The sequence below is a fragment of the Lathyrus oleraceus genome, chromosome 4, assembly GCF_024323335.1.
Source record: "Lathyrus oleraceus cultivar Zhongwan6 chromosome 4, CAAS_Psat_ZW6_1.0, whole genome shotgun sequence".
Taxonomy (NCBI): domain Eukaryota; kingdom Viridiplantae; phylum Streptophyta; class Magnoliopsida; order Fabales; family Fabaceae; genus Lathyrus; species Lathyrus oleraceus.
This window is the reverse complement of record NC_066582.1, coordinates 391,424,764-391,446,632: the sequence shown is the minus strand read 5'-3', so window position 1 is coordinate 391,446,632 and position 21,869 is coordinate 391,424,764.

Here is a 21,869-nt window from a genome sequence, read left to right as displayed (position 1 = left end):
CCTTTGATTCATTATGTCTTTAATCATATTATTATAGAACAAAAACAGTTATCAGATTCATGGTTTCGTAAGTGGCTCTGATACCACTGAAGGAGAATTGCCATCCAAGGCGCAGTAGAATTTAAAAATTTCTCCATTTAGTGATCCTTACGAATGGACATGATCAATGATAGAATCGTTACCTCTTGTGGCGATTCAAACCTTTGGTGCAGATCTCTGATAATGATCAAAACCTTTGATACAGATCCACGGGGCGATCACGAACGTTGAACGATGACAACGTCTCTACTCAGTCCACACGAACGGATTACTTCAATCGCAATGCTAGCTGTTATGAATGAAGGCTTTGAGTGAGAGAGAGATACGAAATTCCAACTCTTTAGTTGTGTTTTCTGTCTCAGTGAGTTACAATGCTTCTACCCAAGGGGTTCTATTTATAGAACCACTTGTGTGGGCTTCAAGCCAAAAAGCCCACTTAAGTGCATTTTGGCCCATATCTCATAAAATGCCAAAATCACTTAAGTATTTGGTACCTTACCATATTTCGTATTCTACTTAAGTACACCGTACCTTACGATGTTCCTTAATTATTCTATCTCTCATCAATCCGTCCTTTGTGTGTGACCCTAGAGGTTTTCGCGGCGTTGGCAATTATATTAAATCACGCATTTAACATAATAAACAGTGAGCGGTATCTAGCAACACATCACTGCTACCCAAGTCACGAAAATGTCATGTGATCTGACAAAACCTCCTGTGATAATAATTATGTGTATAATTACCCCTTTGCCCTTATGTCTATATTGAACACAAGGTATAGACCGTGTCACCCTTGTCCAGTTCAATATTGGGCCCATAGACATTTATCTTGTTACGCAAGATTGGCAAATTCCATCTAGGACACTCATGTCCCTCAGCATGCTTCGTGGAGTACCCATCAACTGTCTTTATGGTTATCTAGTTACGGACAATGTTGGATCAGCAATAAAGCACTCGACTCTATATCTAGGATCCATAGTGGTTTCAGGTCGAAGAGTGGTATACACTATTATCACCATGAGAATAACTTATGACACTTTGCATAACTTTCTATATAGTATTCTCATAGCGGGTCAATCCGGTATAAATATTACTCCTAATATTCATACCTATGTTTAAGACTTGATAACTCTTTATCCATGATCCATGAGATGTGATCATCAGTCTACAAACATAATAGTCTTAATGCTTTAATGTTATCCCACTTCACACTAAAGCTCGACTACGGATACTTTAAGAATAGTGTCCTTATGTTTAATGTGTTCTCATGATTAAGTCACCCTTAATACATTAAACAGACTATCTATTCCAGGGACTTTATTAATCAACCATAATAAAGAAAATGCCTTTAAATAATTCGATACAAGTACCAAAAGTATTGGCCTCTAGGGCTTACACCAACATTTTCCAGCGGAGTTTGTGTATTCCTCAACAGGATTGATTTCTGGTTTGATCCTCATCAAAGTAAGATGATTTCCTTAGTAGATCGCGTTGGTTTCTCCATCAGTCTCCATCCGACTCGCTCCTAGTCAGAGTTTCCTCCTGGTTTCTGAGCAGCTATTTGCATTTATCCTCTGCATGGTTGTTTCCCATTTGATATGGTGTTGACCTAAAATTCCATGCAGATTCGATATTGTTTCCTTTCATCAGTAGATCTCCTCTTTCCCCAGCTAGGGTTGAGCTTTTGGGTTGTTGATCTCTCTGTTCTCCAACAGTTATCTCCCTCTTTTGTGGATTGACCAAGGATCATACCGATGATTCAGATTTTGCGACACCTTTGTATCCTTCGCTATCGTTTTGCCAGCATAATCATCATATATACACATATACTTATACACTCATATAATTTCATAGTTGCATATTTGTATCATCATACTTGCTGATTCATTATTTGATATTCTTATTCTCTATTATGGCGGTACTTTATCCCCATACGAATTTGGTGTCTGTCCTCCCTCAATTGTAGAGTGTTGACCCCTTAAGCAGAAAGATTTTTACCTTTCTCCTTTCCCCACTAAGCTATTTCCTCGTGGATGATTATTGTTTCAGTTTCCTCCCCAGTTGATTATCTGGATGGAACCATTCCCCTTGAGTTATATCCTCATTGGGTTGAGTCTTGATTGACCGTTTCTTTCTAGCTCTTGCCTAGATAGATGCTTTGGGTTTTCTAGGAGTTTATTACCCAGTAACTGGTAATATTCTTCTTAGTTTGCAGTTTGTTACTTCTTGCCCAATACCCGGCAAAAGTACCCTTGTTTTCCCCATTAGTAGAGTCCCCTGTGGATTCATTTTTTCAGAAAGTATATCCTTGATATGTTCATCATAACCGGTGACATATATCTTTCTCTCCCCCGCTTCGAGTTTATCCTTGATATGTTCATCCTAACCAATGACGAATACTCTCATCTTTGGTATTCTACCCAGTAAAAAGTTAGTTGTAATCCCTATTTTGTTCCCCAGAGGGTTAATCCTTGATATGTTCATCCTAACCGATGACGGGTTTCCTCCTCTTTGTGGTCTTCTACCCAGTAACTGGTAGTTGTAAATCCTACTTTTCTCTCCTGCAGAGTTTATCCTTGATATGTTCACTTTAACCAGTGACAAATACTCTCTTGTGGTATTCTATCCAGTAACAGATAGATTTAATTCCTATTTCGCTCCTCAACAGAGTCTATCCTTGATATGTTCATCCTAACCGGTGACAAATTTTCTCTTTGATGGTCTTCTATCCAGCATTCGATAGATGTAATCCCTACTTTTTGCTCAATTGGTTTATCCTTGATATGTTCATCTTAACCGATGACAGATATCCTCCTTGACATCCCAGGCAAGTCTATCCTTGATATGTTCATCCTAACCGATGACAAATTTTCTTTCCTCTGAGTCTATCCTTGATATGTTTGCCCTAACCGGTGACGGATATTCTCATGCTTGGTCTTCTGCCCAATAACTGGTAGTTGTAAATCCTATTTTCTGCAGTTTTCCCCGGCAAGGTTATTCTTACCCAGTAACCGGTAATGAATACTCCCTCCTGGAGATTCCCAGCGAGTCATCCTTGATATGTTCATCCTAACCGATGATGGGTGTCCTCTCTGTCAGACTTTTATTATCTCCTTACCCAGTAACAGGTAGTAGATAATAGATTTCTGCTCCTCCTGTGTTGAATTTTATTTCTTCCGCAATTGAGTTGAGTGCGCATTTCCTTAGTGAAAACGCTTTTCCTGCATTGATTCAAGTACTTAAGTTTTATCCTGACCTACTCGTTTCCTCTGTAGATGTTTTGTTTCCCCGACTGAGTCTTTCCATGTTTATGGAATTCCTCTAGTCTCCCAGCAGTTTTAAGTCGTAGCCTGGCCTACGCATAACTCCTTTATCCCCTCAGAGTCTCTGTCTCCTCAGTGAGTTTTCCTTATGGAATGCATTATACTCCTGCAGATTTTCGATCTCTCTGATTTCTTTTCCTTTGTGGCAATATTTCCCCAAAGAGAATTTCTTTTTACATTCATATCATATGCATCATGAGGTCTCTTAGGGATCAAAATTTGTTTCTATGTTGTTATTTAAGACCATTCTACTGATTCGATACGAAGATTTTAACCTTCACCTCCTCAGTTAGAATGTCCTTAAGTAGGGGTAGCTGTAAGACCCCAATTTTGATCCTAAGATCCCTCATGAAATTTCATCATATGCATTAGCATTGGGATCATACCTTGGCATTCTCCTTACCCATCTTTCATTGAGTTTGTTTTGGGGAGAGATCACCAATCACCATGTGATTATATCATACTTGTATATTATCATTTTACTAACTAAAATACCAAAAATATGTCTTTGTATTTGTCTAACTCTTTTGTAGGTAGGGCATGATCCTCATTGATCTATAAAGTTCATATATAGGGTTTAAGACCCTCATGGCTAAACGCACAACCAAGGATTGGTCCAACAATGTCTCAAAGAATCACATATGAGTCCCAATGATCTCTACATGTTATCTTGATCAAGTATTCTTCAAGAGTTTGGAGGTGATTTTCCTTGGAAACCCTAGTTTGACTGGGTATCTTGAGTAACTTCTCCAACAAGCTATCTCACCAATTGATCAAATTTCTCAAGGGAGACTTCAAATTTCATCATCTTATGCATATATTATCTACCATGAGCCTAAGAAGTCAAGAGAATTGAAGGTTAGCAAGTTGGTTGAGAGTGGTTGGCCAGGTGAATTCATCTGATCAAAATTGGGTCACCCTAGACCCTATCTCTTACAATTTTCACCATATGAAAATTATTACAAAAGAAAAGTTACTTTAGATAATAGTCCAAACAACTTTCATTTTGAGACCTAGAGATAGTTTTGCTTTGAAAATCATCTTCTACGTTGAAACATTATAGATCATTTTGTCTAAACCCTAATTTGAAAGTCAACTTTCCAAGGCCATAACTTGCTCAATTTTTATGAGATGAAAGATTTCCAAGTTTCACAATCAAATTCAAGCTGTCTACTTCAACTTTGATGTTTCCTCAACTTCAAAAATACATAACTCTATCATTCTAAATCTAAATGAAATTAAATTTGTGACCATTTTGAAGGTATTTGAAAGAGCTACAACTTTTATGAGTACACTTAGAAAAATTTTCAACATGTTGAAATCTCCAAACTTCCACCTCAAAATCCATCATGATCCAAGTTCCAAATGAAAAAGTGTCCAACATCAAAGTTGTTCCCCTTGATCTAAGCTTTCCAAAGAACCCAATTTAATGCATTTGGGATAAGATTTGCTAGGGCTGCACATGGCTTTAATAGGTCTGCACCATTGGAAGAAATCAAATGTTCAAAATCCTATTTCACATTGCCTTGACATCCAAGCCTCATTTGAACTTCAGAATAGTTGTACATGGATCAAATTGGATTGCTTCATGGGCCTATACACGCCCATGCAAGCTTGTACATTATCATGTCCAAATTTAGCAATTTTTCAAGTGTGCAAATATCACTCTTAAATGCTATAAATACAGGCCCTTGGAGCTCAATTCAAACACACCTTGCACGCCAGCTTTGCCCCCCAATTAAAACCCTCACCATTCAAAGGAAAACCTGAGAATTTTAAACTTGAAAATTGAGTTTGAATCTCACTGTTTGGAGATTCAAAAACTCTAGGATCCAAAGCTTTGTACCATTACCAAACCTCTCTTGCAAACTTCTCAAGGGTGATCAGATCAAGGTTGAAGCAAGCAAGATCCATTTCTGCACAACATTGAAGGTAAATTTCAGAAAACTTCTTCTCTTTGATTCTCACTCAATTCTCATCAATTCTCTTGGATCTTTGGTTGTCTAAAGTTTTACCAATGTAGGCAAGAAGATTGAGTTGCTTTGAGGTCAAATCGAAGCAACTCAGTTGACACACCTCAAAACTCAACTCCTCATATCTTTCTATATATTTGGAGTTAGTTGAAATTGAGCTCAGATTCGTGCTCTACGCTATTTTTTCTTTCAGATCACGTCCTCCTTTTTTATTTTGGTTATGGTTGAGGGTGGACCAGTCCGGTGAGATCCACCGGAGAAGAAGACCGGAGCTCTGGCTCCGGCGATGTGTTGTCATGTCTCTAGACCACAAGATCCATTTCAAATGTTTTAATCTTAGGCGTTGGTTTTGATTACCACGCATGTGACGCGCTGACTAAGTTCCACCATAGAATGCGCCTTTCCATCCACTTGATCTACCACCTCAATTAATGAGGGAGATCAAGTGGTCCACGTTTTTTTGATTTTTTGATTTTCATTTTAATTTATTTGATTTTCATTAATTCATATTGTAGCGGGGTATTCGTTACCATTAGAGATATTGACTAAATCCAAGGTAAACCATAGAAGTCGAGTCGCCACCGCACTTCTATTTATCCAAAGGAATGGTTAGAAAGCAAACAAAAACTTAAAGTAAAAATGTCAGAGATCTGGGTAAGGGGGTTGGTTATGGAATGGAAAGGCTTTAAGCACCCAAAACATCCTAGGTACATCTAGGGAGCCCTTTTCATAAGTGTTGTTCTAGTCTAAAGGGTGTAGGTATATCTAAAGTACTATTTACTAAAAGGAATGTTAAAAGAAAATGACTCGCAAGGATGTCGCATCCACTGCCTACGTATCTCATCTGAGTATGAGAATCAGAGTCTTCGTAGCTCGGCTACCTATGGGTTAAAGAGAAGTGTGCTCGGTAAGACGTTGCGTCTTATGCCTACACATCTCATATGGAATGAGAATCAGAGCAAAACGTAGTTCGGCTAACTAGGGGTTAAGGATTGCCATTTGAACATGGACTTACAAAAGAGGACACCAGCTGTGTCAAAGGAGGGTGTGCAGTGTGTTCAACGTCCTAGCAGTAGGTGTCGCAGCTCGCTGAATCGAGTCTTAGGCAATTACCTCTTTGCAATAGAACAGACTGACATGCCACAAAATCGGAGACGCACGGAAGGTCTAAAAGTGGGGAAGCTCTGCTCTAGAGTTGTCATGCAATATGGACCTATGTGTTAGGATTTACAAAGGGGAACATCTACCTAATGTTAGCATGCAAAGAATAATGGAATTCTACATATGTTATCATACAAAGGGTTCTACCTAATGGGTGCTACCTAAACGGAACAAGATTCGACGGATGGAGCGCGGAGAGGAGTTACAGATAAGGGTAGATGGCGATGCCGGAGGCAATCGACTTACAGGTAGATGGCGATGCCTGAGGCAATCGACTTACAAGAGGATGGATGAATGCGTGCTGGTTCTGTTAAGTTTTGAAAATGATTACTCGACGCTGGATCGAGCTTTTGATCTTATTTTGAAATGGTTATCGGATGTTCGTTTTAATTCTTGTATTAACAGGTGACTAAAGAAATAAAGAAATATATATTATACACTTTATGGGAGAGGGGTACATTTGTTATGAATGGGGATTGTTCATGGCAAACAAACAATAAGAATATATGCCTCATACATCATACAAGTAGGCAACAGTTATCAATCAGATCGGATAAATAAACAATATATAATTAAACCAAAGAATCAAATAATGGAGAATTTAAACAATGCATAGGAGTATGAATATGTTAAATAATCAAGCAATAAAAAGCATGAATGAGAGAAACAAGTATAAAAGATAACAGATGAATCAAACAGATGAAAATATGCACACGAAGGGTCCACTGAATAATTTAATCAGGAAATGAAGTAAGGACCAAATAAAATCAAAGTAAAAGGCCTCTAATACATGGCATATGAGATGAACGAGGGAGGATCAAAAGATCTCTTCAATTGCCATAAGCAATCCCTAAGTCAAACATCGATCATAAAGAAGTCAACTGAAAATTCAAGTCAACTTAAAAAATAACAAATAAATAGAAAATTAATCAAGAAAATTATGAAAAATTAAACTAAATAAGGTGGGGTCAGGACATCATCATCCCCCAAAAAGATTTTAAAAAATAATGAAAATTGGCACGTGAAGTCATTAAAACAAAACATAGGTCAAACCAAAAGTCAATTAATAAGACTATGTTAGAAATAAATCAAGAATAAATAGTAAATTAATCAAGAAAATTATGAAAAATTAAACTAAATAAGGTGGGGTCAGGACATCATCATCCCCCAAAAAGATTTTAAAAATAATGAAAATTGGTACGTGAATTAATTAAAATAAAACAGAAGTCAAATTAAAAGTCAACCAACCAAACTAGGTCAAAAATAAATCTAAAATAAATTGAAAATGTGAAATAAAATTCCAAGAAAAGGTCAGGTTGACCATGAGACAGTGGTCAACCTTCATCCCAAAAATCAAATGCTAACAATAATTTTAAGTCATAAAAATAAAATCAATAATAAAAAAAAGTGTGTTAAAATGGACCATTTAGAATAAATAATTAAAATAAAATATTAATATTAAAAAAATACGAAAATAAAAATTATATAAAATTAAATAAAATGTTAAGAAAAGTGAAAAATATTTTTGGGTAATTTTATGGACGAAGAAAATATTTTAAACAAGAAAAAGAAATATGAAAATGGAAGGATTAATGGTGATGAACATGGTAAGCAAGCGTAGATATATCAAAACATGGTCATGGAAGAGATAATTACCTAATGGAAAATAGAAGTGGAATGGAATCTGATATGTGATGAAGCTTTGCCTCCTTGCCACAAAATTCCAATGCCCCTTTAGGGTTAGGGTTTCGGCTTCTTAAATAGGGTGGATTAGGTGTTCTCATGGGCTTTTTAATAAGTGATTTATCCATAAGAATAAAAGTGTGAAGTGAGGTGTAAAATGTTTTTATTTTAGGCCAAACTTAAGTGAATGGATGTCTAATGCATGGCCAAAAGAGGTAAAAAAAACGTGACTGGTTTGTGCAGCATGCTTAGAAAATCTGATTGGGCCAGCCAAGCCCAAAATCTGCCTAGAAAATCAAGTCATGGTGCCCACTTTAAATGAATGTATCTCTCAAACCATGGATCCAAATGATATGATTCCAAAAGGATGTGAAAGAGGACATGGCAAGTTAAAATTGTTGTGAAGAAATTATTTTCAAATAATACCTTGAAGTGCAAGAAAACTGGCCAAGAAGTCTTGACAAATTTTGAAGATTTTGGACTTAGAAATTTTTCTAAGTGTCCTAAAAAAATGTCTCACTTTGACTAAGCATAACTTTCTCAATTCTAATCCAAATGGAGCAAACTTTATATCTCTAGAAAGCTTGGAACAAGAGGAACAACTTTAATGTTGGAGAAATTTTCAAATAGAGCTTTTATCTTGATGAAAAATGGGCTTAAAGTGAGTGTAACGATCATGAAAACTTGCCCTAAATGGAAAGTCAACCATTTCTAAATTATGTAACTTTTCCAATTCCTGATTAAATGATGAATCCATGATCCAACCTTGATCAAATTTCACATGTAGGATCCCCTAGGCATGGATTTTGAGATTCCACTCTCAAAATGTCAGGAGTTGACTTTTCTGGCCCCATAGTTGACTTTTCCCAAACTGTCTGATTCCCGATTCCATTGATCAATTGAAGCACTTCTAGCTCAAATAAAGAGTTGGTTTTTTGTATGTAGACCCTTGTGGACATATGGAGGGCCATGGAAAAGATTTTCACCCAAAGAATCAGAAATAAACTGATTTTATACCAAACCCTAGTTTTAGGGCAAAATGATCAGGAACTGATTGCACTGATTGCCAATGGATCTTTCTGAGATACTTGTGAATCTTCCTAGGCCAAGATGCCTCTCTAATCATGACATGAATGAGCTCCTCTACTTCCAACCAAACATTGCATGTTGCAGGTAGCCATGAAACCCTAATTTCTGATTAAATCCAGATGAACACTCTGATAGCTTTGAATCCTTCACTGATGAACTGAGGACCATAATAAGATACTTGGACCCCCCTGAGACCCTTGAGACTTGTATACTTAGAAAATGAAGTCCAATTCTCAATCTTGCTTTGTGTGGGCTCCTTCTGTTAAGGAGTGATCGATCAAAACCTGATCTCCATGTCACTAATGCAGTATGCAATGAGTATGACCTAATATGATGCTAATGAAGTGTAAAACATAATCCCATGCTTCCAGGAAAAATGAAGGGTAAATTTTGGGGTATTACAGCTGCCCCTATTCAATCAACTGGAAACCCAAAAGGAAGATAGCAACGACTTTCGCACTTTCGAGGTATCAAGTTATTGAATACGATAAAAGCCCGAAAATTTACACTAAAGTGAAAAAATGAAGTAACAATGCCTGTCAGAATCGGCCAAGAGGTGGTCTTGAAAAAGAGCCCGTCTGGTACGGTGAGAGTCGGTCTGAACACCGAAACAAGGAATGTTAGCTTGAATACCAAAATAAATGGTAACACAGAAATAACCATGGCCTGAATGCCACTCATCAATATGAATACTGGAAATGAATTCGATCCGAGCATCGGACGATACTTGATTGTCGAACATCGGTCTGAACACCGGGAAACTAGCCTGAATGCCACTTCGGTCTGAATACCGGAAAACTGGCCTGAATGCCACAAGTTGCATCGACCTGAATGTCGAAAACTTCTTCGATCTGAACCCGAAAGATATTAGATTATCAAACATCGGCCTGAACACCGGGAAACTGGCCTGAGTGCCACTTCGGTCTGAATACCAGAAACTTGGCCTGAATGCCACAGGTTGCATCGACCTGAATGTCGGAAACTTCTTCGATCTGAACATCAGAAAACTGGCCTGAATGCCAATTCGGTCCGAACACCGGAAACTTGGCATGAATGCCTCAAGTTGTATCGACCTGAACGTCAGAAACTTCTTTGATTTGAACATCGGAAAATTGGCCTGAATGCCACTTCGGTCTGAATACCGGAAAACTGGCCTGAATGCCACAAGTTGCATCGACCTGAACGTCGGAAACTTCTTCGATCTGAACATCGGAAAATTGGCCTAAATGCCACTTCGGTCTGAATACCAGAAAACTTTCATGCCTGTCAGCATCGGCAAAAATAGGGAAAATGATAATTGAGGCGGCGTGTGGGCCAACGACCCCTGCTGGGAATAATAAAGATAAGTCATGAACAATCTTTAGTCTGAGTACTGGAAACAACTTCTAGCTTATCACTTGGGATACCGAGAATGCCTTATGCTTTACATGCGTATGTTTGAATTTTTCAATGATGTAATGCTCCATGAAAATGGAAATGCTACGCAATTTGGGAGGATGCAATGCAACATGATTCTACATGTAGGGATGCGAAATGCTTGATTAGAGAGAACGCCAAGCTGAGGCAAGGAATTCTGCTGAGAAAATTATCACCATCTTCTGGACCCTGGCAAGGCTGTTGGAGATGCACAGCATAAAGAACTTTGTGGGGAAATGACCCGCCACACGGTGTTCTGGCAAATAATAAAATACCGAGGCTCTGACTGGGGAGAGAATGGCACTGAAAACTTGCTGCTGAGGAAAGCGACAGTGGTTCTGGCAACCATAATCTGCGAGAGAGACGACTCAGCAGGGGAAGCAAACACCTATACGGTACCGAGATTCTGCTTCAAGGAAAGAGACCATGGGTCTAGCGTCGAGATCATCGATCTGGCATCGAACTCTGAGGAGCAGCCGCTTCTGCTGGGAAGATACAGTTTGGCACTGTCAACTCCGTTGGGGATATATAGTCTGACACTGTCGACTCTACTGGTGAATGTATAATCTGAAACAAATGCTTGCGGAAGTACAACAGTGAGAACCTGCTGGGGATTGAAAAATCCAACGCTCGGATCAGCTTTGCAGGGATAAGATGCCAAATACCAACTGTTGAAGAAAACACATCCGCGATCATCTGCTGGGAACCTTAAGGAAATGCCCAGAGTGTACCTGTTCTGAATAGATGATCCAAAGCACTTAAAATTTACAGCAATTTTAAATGTTTATCAAGCATGTACCTGTAAAGCTCTTATGTTTCATGATGCAATGTTTATCAAAAATTCGGACGTCATTTTTGCAAACAAAATAGTAAAATGAAAATGAAAACACAGATATACTGAATAACATGATTTTATTGACTGAATGGCCTCTGAATAGGCATTTACATCAGGAAGCAATCCCTGGAAAGAGGTAATTGCACAAAAGATAAAAACAAAAATTAATCTAATGGCAATGTGAAATGGATTTCTATCGGGTTCCAATTCTGCTACGACTCGCTCGTCTTCAAGATCCTCCAGATGATCAGGTTTCTGAAAAAGGTGATTGGACTGTTTCCTATCCTTCGGAAGTTTCCAGTTATCGACATGAGATGAGATTCAACACCACTCAGAACGCAGTCATTCGCTTAATCCCTAACTTTTGCCTGGATCGCCCTTTCGGGTTTTCAATTCACAGGGATACCCATTTTTGCCTAAGTTGCCCTTTCAGGTTTTCAACTTACCGGGTGTACAATATTTTCATTTTTTAATCCCTAACTTTTTCCCGAACCTTTTTCATTTTCTTGGTTCGCCGGGATGCCCATTTTTTTGCCTGGACTATTTTTTTTATTGTCCAGCGGGTCTATTTTATGCGAAGTATTTTTTAACTGCGTCTGAGTTCATAGGGGAAGTGAAGTTTTCACCATCCATAGTTGTAAGCATTAAGGCTCCACCATCAAAAACCTTGGTGACAATATATGGTCCATCATAGTTAGGAGTCCACTTGCCCCTGTGATCTGTCTGAGGAGGAAGGATCCTTTTCAACACCAAATCTCCGACTTGGAAGCATCGAGGACGCACTTTCTGATCAAAGGCTCTCTTCATCCGACTTTGATACAACTGCCCATGACAAATGGCTGCCATTTGCTTCTCTTCGATAAGGCTCAACTCATTGAACCTTGTCCGAACCCATTCAGCTTCGTCTAACTTGACATCCAATATGACTCTTAGAGAAGGAATCTCCACTTCAACAGGTAGGACTGCTTCCATACCATACACAAGGGAATAAGGGGTTGCCCCGGTCGATGTACGTACTGAAGTACGGTACCCATGCAAGGAGAAGGGTAGCATCTCATGCCAATCTCTGTATGTAACGACCATCTTCTGCACAATCTTCTTTATGTTCTTATTTGCTGCCTCAACAGCATCGTTCATCTTAGGACGATAAGGGGAAGAGTTGTGATGTTGAATGTTGAAGTTCTTGCACAACTCTTTCATCATTTTGTTATTAAGATTAGAACCATTATCAGTAATGATTCTTTCGGGAATCCCATAATGACAAATGATTTCTTTCTTGATGAATCGGGAAACCACATGTCTGGTGACCTTCACAAATGACGCTGCTTCGACCCACTTGGTGAAATAGTCGATGGAAACAAGGAAAAAACGATGCCCATTGGAAGCAGTCGGCTCAATCTTTCCAATCATATCAATGCCTCACATAGCAAATGGCCACGGCGAAGACATCACATTCAGAGGATTTGGCGGCACGTGCACCTTATCAGCATAAATCTGGCATTTATGACACTTCCGAGCATATTTGAAACAATCAGATTCCATGGTCATCCAGTAATAACCCGCTCTCAACAATTTCTTAGCCATTGCATGTCCGCCGACATGAGTACCGAAGGAGCCTTCATGAACTTCTTGCATTAACATGTCCGCTTCGTGTCTATCCACGCATCTGAGCAAAACCATGTCGAAGTTCCTCTTATACAGCACATCATCTTTGTTCAAGAAGAAACTGCCTGCCAATCTTCTCAAAGTCTTTTTATCATTGTTGGATGCCCCTGCAGGGTACTCTTGATTCTTCAGAAAGCACTTGATATCGTGATACCAGGGCTTGTCATTAACTACCAGTTCAGCAGCAAAGACATATGCGGCCCTATCAAGGCGCATAACATCGATTCTGGGAGCATAGTTCCACCGAATCACCTTGATCATGAAAGACAGAGTAGCAAGAGCATCTACCATCTGGTTCTCATCACGAGGTATATGATACAACCTTACTGTTGTGAAGAAAGTCAAAAGTCTTCTCGTGTAGTCTCTGTAGGGGACCAGATTAGGCTGGAGAGTATTCCAATCACCATTCACTTGATTGATCACTAGAGTTGAATCTCCGAAGATGTCCAGGGTCTTGATTCTCAAATCAATGGCTTGCTCGATACCCAAGATACAGGCTTCATACTCAGCTTTATTATTGGTGCACTCAAAAGTCAAACGAGCGGTGAAAGGCATGTGGGCACCTTTCGGAGTGGTAATGACAGCACCAATTCCACTTCCTTTGACATTGACGGCCCCATCAAACATTAAAGTCCACTTTTCATCTGGATCAGGTCCCTCCTCAACAACTGGCTCTTCACAGTCTTTCATCTTGAGGAACATGATGTCTTCATCCGGAAAATCAAACTTCATCGGCTCATAATCATCAATCGGCTACTGAGCAAGGTAGTCTGGCAGAATACTCCCTTTGATGGCTTTCTGGGATGTATACTGGATGTCATACTCTGTCAGTACCATTTGCCAACGAGCAACCCTTCTGGTGAGAGCTGGCTTCTCAAATATATATTTGACTGGATCCATTTTGGAGATCAGTAAGGTCGTGTGAGTCAGCATTTATTGTCTCAATCGCTTAGCAGCCCATGCAAGTGCACAACATGTCTTTTCAAGCATTGAGTATCTCGACTCGCAATCTGTGAATTTTTTACTCAGGTAGTAGATGGCATGCTCTTTCCTACCTGTCTCGTCGTGTTGACCGAGAACACAACCCATGGAATTATCAAGTACTGTCAAATACATAATCATCGGTCTCGCTGGGACTGGAGGCATAAGGATAGGACGATTCTGCAAATACTCTTTTATTTTTTCGAAAGCCCTTTGGCAATCATCATTCCATCTGATAGCCTGATCTTTTCTCAACAATTTGAATATTGGCTCACACGTGGCTGTTAGGTGAGAGATGAACCTTGCAATGTAGTTCAACCTTCCTAAGAAACCACAAACTTGTTTTTCTGTTCTTGGTTCAGGCATTTCTTGTATCGCTTTCACTTTGGCCGGATCCACCTCAATCCCTTTTTCACTAACAATAAAACCCAGCAGTTTTCCAGATCTCACCCTGAAAGTACACTTGTTCGGATTAAGCCTCAACTTGAATTTCCTCAAACGCTCAAACAGTTTCTGCAAATTCACTAGATGTTCTTCTTCCGTCTGAGATTTGGCAATCATATCATCAACATAAACCTCGATTTCATAATGAATCATATAATGGAAAAGAGTTACCATAGCTCGTTGATATGTTGCCCCAGTATTTTTCAGACCAAACGGCATCACCTTGTAGCAGAAGGTGCCCCATGGGGTTATGAAAGTTGTCTTCTCCATGTCTTCTGGTGCCATCTTAATTTGATTATAGCCAGAAAAGCCATCCATGAAGGAGAATACCGAGAACTGATCCGTGTTATCCACCAAAACATCGATGTGAGGTAATGGGAAATCATCTTTAGGACTAGCTCTGTTCAGATCCCGGTAGTCAACACACATCCGTACCTTTCCATCCTTTTTAGGTATTGGAACGATATTTGCAACCCATGGCGGATAATTTGTAACTGCTAGAAACCCTGCATCCAACTGTTTTTGCACTTCTTCCTTTATCTTGACAGCCATCTTTGGTCTTGTTCTTTTGAGCTTCTGCTTGACCGGAGGACAATCCTCTTTGAGAGGCAAACGGTGTACCACAATATCTGTGTCAAGCCCTGGCATGTCCTGATAAGACCAAGCGAAGATGTCAACATACTCTTGCAGCAATTCAATAAGCCCCTTCTTCATATTATCTTCCAAAGCAGCCCCTATCTTGATTTCTCTCTTGGCGTCCTCGGTGCCGAGATTAATCACTTCAACAGACTCTTGATGCGGTTGAATGACCCTTTCCTCCTGTTTTAATAACCTGGCAAGTTCTTCAGGGAGTTCACAGTCTTCATCACCCTCTTCTTCAGCTTGAAAGATTGGATTTTCAAAGTCGAAGCGAGCCATAGCAGAACTGTTATCAATAGGATCCGGTGACGTGCATCTGCATGAGTGATGGTATGTGCTTATGAGTGTGAACAAGAAGTGGAAACTAAACAAAACATTGCCAAATGTATATTTTTTTTATATTTTTGATTTTTGAAAACTGCAAAAATAGAAAGACAGTGAACAAAATATTTGAATGCAAAAAGACGTCCTTTATTTATGATAAAAAATGCAGGTATCCACATAGATGAGCCCTACAATGAGTCATCACACCCTGGGCGGAACGTAAGACTTGGATATGCATGAATAAACAAAGAAAATTACTCTTTAAGAAGAGTGACTTGGATAATCTCTTCAGAAGACCAGTTGCGGAGAACTTCACCCGGGACCCGTGGACGCACCCAGTTGTCAATGTCGCAATCATTATCCCCATCTTCTTTGTTGATTGTAGAGACCTGGCCATACTGAATGATGCCAACACTGGAGAAAGTAATCTGCCCCTGACGAGTCTGAGGCGTTGAAGTTGTAGAAGTCAATGTCGGCTGATACCCAATCCCAAACTTGTCTTCCTTTACAAGTAAATCCACCAGACGTCCCCAACCAGGAGCAACACCTGAATTTACCAAGGTCTGTGCCTGCTTGAAGGACGAAATAGAGGCACCTGCTTCAACCTCTTCCGCTGGAGCTGCATCCTTGACTTGAACTGCCCCAAAGGCCTGACACAGGGTCTCATGAATCTCACCTTCTACCTCTACATACTTGAATGTAGACAGGTTACTGACCAGAATATTCTCCTCACCACAGACAGTGATAATTCTTCCGTTGACCGGGAACTTGATCTTCTGATGCAAGGTCGAGGAGACTGCCCCAGCATTATGGATCCAAGGACGACCCAGCAAGCAGCTATACGAAGGACTGATATCCATTACATAGAATATGGTGTTAAAGATTTGTGATCCAATATGAATTGGCAATTCTACCTCTCCGAACACTGACCTCTTAGAACCATCGAAGGCTCTTACCACAAGATCGGAAGGCTTCAAGATCAAACCTTCTACATCTAACCTTGACAGGGCTCTCTTGGGTAGCACATTAAGAGAGGAACCTGTATCCACCAGAACATGGGATAGCACAGTGTCTTTACACTCCATCGAGATGTGCAAAGCCTTGTTATGATCGCGTCAAGTCAGAATCAGTAAAACCCAACCCGTTGATTGTATGAACATTTGCAACGATCCCTTCTAGTTGGTTCATTGAGATCTCCTGAGGCACATATGCAGCATTAAGGACCTTCAGGAGTGCCTCCCTGTGTGCCTCCGAACACAGCAGGAGTGAGAGAATAGATATCTTGGATGGCGTCTGAATCAACTGATCGACTACCTTGTGTCGCATCACGCGAAAAACCGGCGGGAAAACAAGAACAACAGAGCCGCCACCGTGCGTTATTTATCCCAAAAGAGGGAAAGGAAACACTCAGAGTAAACCTGGGAAAAGATATGGTCTCGCGACTAGAGAGAATGGGATCGGGAGTCGGTTATGCGAAGGGAAGGTATTAGCACCCCTACGCATCCGTCGTACTCGACGGGATCCACGCACAATAGGAAGGAAAATGGTTGCTAAAAAACGCTGCTCACACACACACACTGGCTGAAAGAGACACAAGAAAACAGACAAGACTGACTCGGCAGAATATCGCATCCTGGGCCTACTTAGTCTATCAGGCATAGACATCAGAGTCGAAGTAGTTCGGACTGGGGAAACGACACATGCTCGCTAGGATATCGCATCCTATGCATACGTATCTCCTTGGACGAAGGAGAATCAGAGCATTCGTAGCTCGGCTGACACGCACACAAACAAACACAGGCAAAGGCAAACGTGGAGCCTGAATGCCAATCACTGGACTCACATCAGCATCCGAACCAAACACACACAAAGAGGCAAACGTGGAGCCTGAACGCCAATCACTGGACTTACATCAGCATCCGAACCAACAAACCCACACTGGAACCCAAATGCCACTCGATGGACTTACATCAGCTTCCAAGCACACAACAAGACAAAACAAAGACACAGGCGCCCGGAGAGATCAGCTCATCTCCTGCCTACGTACCTCACCTGGTATGAGGATCAGGGCGACGTAGTTCCCCTACGAAGGGACAAAGGACTAGCCTAACCAGATAACAGAGGGAGACACAACTAGGGAGACTACGACTCGAGCCTAGATGTTATCATGCAAATCATCCCTAAGTTAAGGTTTCTAGCTAACTGGCACAGGGAGCCAGCCTATCCTAATCATGACTTGCACAGGAAGCAAGCCATACCTAACTTGCACAGGAAGCAAGTCAAATTAAACCTAACTTGCACAGGAAGCAAGCTAAAGCAAACACACAAGCACAAGTAGCACACACTATATGCAAGCAATGGGCTCAAACAAGGTCAAGTTTTAGTCGAGGGGTCATATCAACCTCAACAAATAAACCACTGGAACTGGGTAGTGTTAGCTCTTAACCTTGCCATTGAGGGGCTAAGGTGAAGCAGATGAAAGGTGAGTGAAGATAAGACTTCACAGCTCTTATCCCTGGCCTGGGAGAGCTTAAGACAAGAATGTGTGGGTTCAGAAAGTGGGAACCCTTCTACACATTTAAAACTGACTCAACTGTACAAGATCTTGGGTTTGTATCTGCAATGCATCAACACAGTGGTGTGAGCAAAGCAGATGACACACAGAATAGCAGGGGATAGATTGCATATTCCTTGGGTTCTGCCAATTGCCTCTTCACTTAGGAGGTCTTTGACTCTATACAAGGACAAATTGTAAACATACACAAGCATTGCCTCTTAAGGAGGACTTCAGACAGTTGCCTGGCCAAGTAACAGGCCAGGTCTTCCAGACTACATGAAGATAGAAAGGTATACCTCAATGCAAATTGCTTATATAAGCAAAGCAAAGCAAAAATTTCACAAGGAACTGAGCAACTAAAAGCACCTGAAATAGTCAAGCAGACATTAGTGTGTAACTTCAAAACAAAGCAAAAGGAAACAGACATCAACAGTTAATCATAAGCAAGTGAATGTGCAAGGCACAAGGCTCAAGGCATGTGAGCCAAGCCACCTACAAAACAAACAAGTTAATCAATGATTTTCAAGCAAGCTCAATCAAAAAGAATTGGTCTCATTGGTCGTTTGTTGGTCAACCTGAAAACATGAGCTCAAAGGTGAGTAGCAGGACCACTAGGACGAGCCTAGGGTCAAAAAGGAATGAAAACATTAAAACAGCAAGTGGCAAGCATCCAAAATCATGTTCAAACAATCAAGAAACAATACCAATCGGTTTCACATTCATATCAATTATCATCATCAATTCATGAACAAGTTAGGTCAAGGTATTGCAAACAGAAGCTCATAGAAGTCAACAGCAAGACTTAGCTCAAAAGCAATCTTAAACATTTCCAAAAATCACCAAATAAATCATGGTCAATTACAACCCATAGCATGGTATGCATCTCAAATTTCATCTCATTTGGACAAGTAGAAGATAGTCAATGAAAATCAGAAAGGCAAGGTAATTTTGAACATGCTCAAAGAAGTCAATCAAACATGCATCAACTTGAAAAAATCATAAATCAGTGATAGCACATGAGAAATGAATGGGATCAAAACCATGGCAAAGCTTAAGATGTCTACTAATCACATATCAAATTTCATGTCCATCCAATAAAGTATGAGAATTTCACAAATGAAATGGGAACATGTGTCACAAAAAGTCAACATAAGACCAAACAGAGGAGAAAATCCAAAACAATTAGGAAATGCCACAAATAATTCCAAGAAAATTCACATGTAAACTAGACATCCAAGAGTACATTCATGCAAAAATTCAAACCAATTTGAGTTCAAGAAGCATGGTAATGAAAATCATGAAGTTGGACATCAATGGTGTGACACAAATTGTCACACCCTAATTCAAAAAATCATATCTCACAAACCAGCAATGATAAATTCACAAACTCTACACCAAAATCACCATGAATGTGTCTAGTTTAAGCACAAAAAATTTGGGAGCCATTGGATAAAGCATCATCATTTCACAATTGTTTTGGCAAAAGGTACAAAAAGGAACACATGAACAAAACCCTAGCACCAATTAAAATCCAACCATCCAAAATTCTGGAAAAAATATGATAATTAACTAGAGATCATGATGAATACAATGCAAAAATCCCCATGAATTTTGGATCAAAATCGGTTGACTTATGATTTTTCAACGACTAGTCACAAAATGAAATGAATATTGAAAAGAAATGAATTAAATAAAACAATTAAAATAGCAATGGCAAAGTTGTAATTAATTTAAAAAAACAAAATGGGCGCCAAGCACCAAACGGTGCGTTTGGATTAGTGGGATTGGCCCAGCCAATCAGAAATGGCGCATGGGAGGCACATGCAAACCCTAGCCAAGAAATCCGCAGGAAAATCATAGCTAATGCTATGAAGGTTGCAGGAGAATCCGCAGGAAATTCTCCAGCAACCAAGAACAGCATGATGTTCATCACCACCTTCATGCGTGATTTTTCCAGAAAAATTGGAAAGTTTCAGAAATGGAAAACAGGCATTGCATCGTGTACATCCATCAACAGGCATCAATAAACAACCATTATTTCATCAAACAACAACATATTAAGCACGAATCGAACGAATCTAACTATGAACAACAAACTTCACAACCCTCGTTCTCTCTTATTATGGCATGGTTTCAAACGATTTAAAGCTCACGACATTCACAGTGAAAAGATCTACAAGATGCATCATGCAATTTCATCAAAGATTGAGTTCGAGTTCTTACCAAATCTTGAAGGGCAGTGTGGAATGGTCGTTATTTAGCTGTTGTGAGTTGAAACAGATGTACTAACGTGTTCTAGGAGGTGAATGAATGAGTTCTGGAAGCCCAATTGCTTTGCCTTGTGCTTCAAAATCGAGCTGCCATGGATGGAGCTTCAAAGTAGCATTGCTTGAAGATGATGTTACAGCTGGGAAACAAGGCTCCAAATAGCTTCCAAGATGTTGGTATATGATGACAAAACCATAACAAGCTCGTGTGCTTTTGAGTTTTTAGCAGAATTTTGCAAATGAAGAAAATGGTGTTTTTTAGAGAAATGAGTTTTCTGTTGGTTTTGAGTGGCTGCTGCTAGGGTTTTCAGAGAGAATATGTTGAATATATATGCTGTTTAATGGTGCTAATCATGGTTAATGAAAAAGTGAAATGGGAGTTGGTAAAAAGTGTCCTTTTGCTAATTGATCACTCAAGTGGCATGGTGCATGAGCTGTAGCTGCGAAAATGGGCCTTGAACATGTCCAAAATATGATTTCTAGTCATTCTCAATTGGCCAAAATGATTAAAAATGGTTATTTTAAAAAGTCAAATTTCAACCTCACTTGAAATTAATTCAAGCAAGTTCAAAAAGGCCATTTTGATCCATGATGTTTTGGTGAATGATGGTTGCATATTTGGAAAGAGGGGATCAAATGTGACTTGTTGCAAAAAAACCCCACCCAATTTGGCCAAATGGTTTGAGAGATATGGCCTTTTGAAGTTCAAAAATTTCTGAAAATGATTTGATCATAACTTGCCAACCATACATGGGAATTGAGTGTTCTTGGACTTTTTGGAAATGGGAGAACAAGATCTTCAACTTTCATGTTGGGCAAAAATTCATTTGAAGCTTGTATCATGATGTAAGTTTGAGGATCAAGACTTTCCATTTTTGGCAAATTCCAATTACAGGTCAACTTTCTATTTTTGGAAATTTCTTGTCTGGCTTCAAATTCTTCAATAATGGTCTTTGACATGATACATGAGGCCTATTTGGACATGAATGAGCTCTCTCAAACCAAATCCCATCATCAAAACCATAAAAATCAGTCACAGTTGACCAAGTTTGACTTTTTAGGGTTTCTGGCAAACTGTGCATTGACTGATGACTTCTGAACATCCAATCCTTGACCAAAACACTTCAAATGGATCCCCAAGTCATGTGAACATGTTGGACCAACCCTAGGGCCTTGTTTCAATGGAAACTGCACTTGCTTGCTTGACTGACTGATCTCCTGACCAGTTTGACCTAATTCTTCTGACTGGCTTGCACTTGAGGCAAAGGGACAATGCAATGTTATGCAGTGGACCATGTTATGTTATGACCTAATATGAGAATGTATGTACAAGAAGTAGGTGCAAATTTGAGGTGCTACAGCTGCCCCTATTCAATCAGCTGGGAACCCGAACGGATGATAGCGACGGCTGTCAGACTTTCAGGGTAAACAGGGATTGAATACCAAAGAACCGTAGAAATTTGCACTCTGCCG